Source organism: Dipodomys spectabilis, unplaced genomic scaffold (assembly GCF_019054845.1).
Source record: "Dipodomys spectabilis isolate Male_0828 unplaced genomic scaffold, ASM1905484v1 ptg000095l, whole genome shotgun sequence".
Classification (NCBI taxonomy): domain Eukaryota; kingdom Metazoa; phylum Chordata; class Mammalia; order Rodentia; family Heteromyidae; genus Dipodomys; species Dipodomys spectabilis.
In genome coordinates this window covers 32,830,041-32,833,690 of record NW_024870772.1, presented here as the reverse complement: position 1 = coordinate 32,833,690, position 3,650 = coordinate 32,830,041, and the positions used below count along the sequence as shown (strand labels likewise).

Genomic DNA, 3,650 nt, shown 5'->3' with positions numbered 1-3,650 from the left:
GCTTGGACAAGCAGATATGGAGCCTACTATCTGCAGTTACAGTTCACCCTTTGGGTCTTGGGGTTCTGTATTAGAAAATTCAATTATCCATAGATTTTTTTTTTTTGTCGGTCATGAGGCCTGAACTCTGGGCCTGGGCGCTGTCCCTCAGCTCTTCAGCTCAAGGCTAGCACTCTACCACTTGAGCCACAGCACCACTTCCAGTTTTCTGGTGGTTGATTGGGAGGTAAGAGTCTCCTGCCCGGGCTGGCTTTGAACCAACATCCTCAGATCTCAGCCTCCTGAGGATTCCAGGCGAGCCACCTGTGTCCAGCTAGATTTTTTAAAAAACTGTCTCTGTACTGAACTTTTTCAATTTGGTGTGGGGATTACATTCAGGGCAATGTGCCAGCTAAGCCAGCACACTACACTCCAAGCCTGAAGCCTTTTCTATGTCATAATTCACATAAGCATTCTCACCACAGTGAGCATTTCCAAAGTGTATATGTTGTGTTAAGTGTGACAAGTAAGCTAGAGCTCATTTAAACTATACAGAAGGCTGTCTAACAAATACTGCAGAAAAGAAATATAGGATTTTTGTTGTTGTTCTTTGCTTGTTGGTTAGTGCCTGTACTGGAGCTCAAACTCAGGGTCTGGATACTGTTACCTTCTGTCAAGGCTGGCACTCCAACACTTGAGCCCCACCTCCACTTCTGGCTTTCTGGTGGTTAACTGGAGATAAGAGTCTCACTGACTCTCCTGCCCAAGCTGGTTTCGAACTGTGACCCTCGGATTTCAGCTTCCTGAGTAGCTAGGATTATAGTTGTAAGTCACAGTAGTATTTGATTGGGGGAGGAGGGGGACAAAAGACTACTTTGAGCCTAATCAGAGGACATGGGTTCCCATGGGAGACCCTGGAGCCACCCCCACCCAAGGACAGTTTGGGATCATTGTATCATTGTGTAACCCATGCTCTGTCTAATATTAATTCTGTTTTCCCCCAGCTGCTTAGGCAGGTCTGCTCACCACCCAGGAGTTTGCCTTACTCTTTCCTGCCCTGGCACCTTTGCTCCTACCCTGTAACCATCCCCTCTGGGCCTCTCATTCCAACTCCAAAGCTTGCTCTGTCTCCCAGAGGCTCCACTGGCCACCTCCACTGCCCTTCCAACAACCAGTTGAGATACTGGCATCCTTCTTCCTCTGTTTTCCTCATGTAAGATTAGCAGGTTGGGCCTCATGTGGTGGCTTAGGGCTCTAATTCTAGCTACTGGGGAGGACTGATGTTTGAGGCCAACCCATGCAACATGTTATCAAGAACCCATCTCAGTCAGGAGTGGTGGCTTATGTCTAAATATAATCCTAGCTACTTGGGAAGTTGAGATCTGGAGGCTCATAGTTCAAAGCCAGCTGAGGTAGAAAATTCTGTGAGATTCCATCTGTAAAAACAACCAGCAAAAAGTCAGGCTGGAGGCATGGTTCAAGCTCAAAGAAAGTTCAAACTATGGTACCAGAAAAAAAAAAGAAAGAGAAAAAAGTAAAAGAGGAAGGGATGGAGAGAGAAAGGAAAGGAAAGGAAAGGAAAGGAAAGGAAAGGAGGAAGGAAGGAAGGAAGGAAGGAAGGAGGGAAGGAAGGAAGGAAGGAAAGAAGGAGGGAAGGGAGGGAGGGAAGGAGGGAAGGAAGGAAGGGCCTATGTCAACATGTTAGTTGAGTATAGGGTCAAACACCTTTAATTCCAGCTAAGTGAAGGGTATAGGTTAGGAGGACCTCAGTCCAAGGCACTATTCCTAGGCATATGTAGTCCTATCCAAAGAATAACTTAAAGAAGAAAAAAGTACTGGGCACTGGTGGCTCATGCCTGCAATCCTAGCTACTCAGGAGGCTGAGGTTTGAGGATTGGGGTTTGAAGCCAGCCAGGGTAGGAGAGTCTGTGAGACTCTTAAACCAACAATAAAAAAAGCAAGAAGTATAGCTCGAGTGGTAGAGTGCTAGCCTTGAACTAAAGAAGCTCAGGGGTAGTACTCTGGCCCCGAGTTCAAGCCCCAGGACTGGAAAAAAAAAAAAGAGTGCAGGTTAGACTAAGAGCTCTGTAATTCCCTCTGATTTTCCAGATTCAAAAATTCCCAGTCTCCCGCAGCTGCCTCCCCCAGGCATAGCACAGGACCTCTCCTCATTATGGCAGCAGCAAAGCACAGCACGCTCGACTTCATGCTCAGCGCCGAAGCTGATGGTGAGACTATCCTAAAAGGCCTCCAGTCCTTTTTCCAGGAGCAAGGAACGGCAGAGTTGGTGCATACCTGGCAGGACCGTGGCTATTTAGCAACCTACACAAACAAAAATGGCAGCTTTGCCAACTTGAGGATTTATCCACATGGACGGGTGTTGCTGGACCTTCAGAGTTACGACAGTGATGCACAGGGCCAAGATGAAATGGACAGCCTTCTGAACAAAGTAGAAGAAAGAATGAAAGAACTGAGCCAGAACAGCTCTGGCCGGGTGAAACGATTGCCACCTATAATTCGAGGGCGCCTTGTTGAGTATGACATAGATGAAGTGGTGTACGATGAAGATTCGCCTTATCAGAACATTACAATTCTGCACTCCAAGCAGTTTGGAAATACTCTCATCCTTAGTGGGGACGTTAACTTGGCAGAGAGTGATTTTGCCTATACCCAGGCCATCATGGGAAGTGGCAAAGAAGATGACATGGGCAAAGATGTACTGATTCTGGGAGGGGGAGATGGAGGCCTATTATGCGAGATAGTCCAACTGAAACCAAAGATGGTCACTATGGTAGAGATTGACCAAATGGTGATGGATGGGTGTAAGAAATTTATGCGAAGTGGCGCTGTAGCTCAAGTGGTAGAGTGCTGGCCTTGAGTTGAAGAGCTGAGGGACAGCGCCCAGGCCCAGAGTTCAGGCCCCACGACCGACAAAAAAAAAAAAAAAAGAAAAGAAATTTATGCGAAAAACATGTGGCGACGTCCTAGACAATCTTAAAGGAGACTGCTATCAGGTTCTCATAGAGGACTGTATTCCAGTACTGAAGAGGTACGCCAACGAAGGGCGAGTTTGATTATGTGATTAATGACTTGACAGAGGTTCCGATCTCCAGAAGAAGATTCCGATCTCCAGAAGAAGATTCCACATGGGAGTTTCTCAGACTGATTCTTGACCTCTCGATGAGAGTACTTTACACAGGGGAACTGTGTCAATCTGACTGAAGCCCTGTATTGCCCTGTGGAGATCTCCAAGGAGGTTGTCTGTGTCCCTTCATACTTGGAATTGTGGGTATTCTACACTGTTTGGGAGAAAGCTAAACCTTGAAGATGAAGCTCCCGAATGTGCTGCAAATAGCCTTCCTGACCTCCATATTCTGTATATGACATCTAAACGAGTCAGGCAAATGAATTGTGAATTCCTTCAAGTTTTCTCTTTTTAGGAATTATTTTTAATTTTAAAAAAAGCCAATGGAAAAATGTATATATTGATGAGCTAGGGTGTTGATTTTTTTTTTTTTTTGCAAGTCAGTTGAAGGACAATTAGACAGCAAGCAAAGACTACGAAATGCACTGACCTCCCTAGAATGTGATTTTTGTTACTTTTTATCTCTGTGTGGGTTTTTTTTTGTTGTTTAGTTTTGTTTTGGTTTTGGCAGATTTTCAATTTGGAC

General features: G+C 45.6%; 1 pseudogene; it reads left to right on the top strand.

The window, feature by feature from the left end:
- Nucleotides 1-2,124: 2,124 nt before the first annotated feature.
- LOC122112739 lies at nucleotides 2,125-3,435 on the top strand (annotated as a pseudogene).
- The last annotated feature ends 215 nt before the right edge of the window (nucleotides 3,436-3,650 follow it).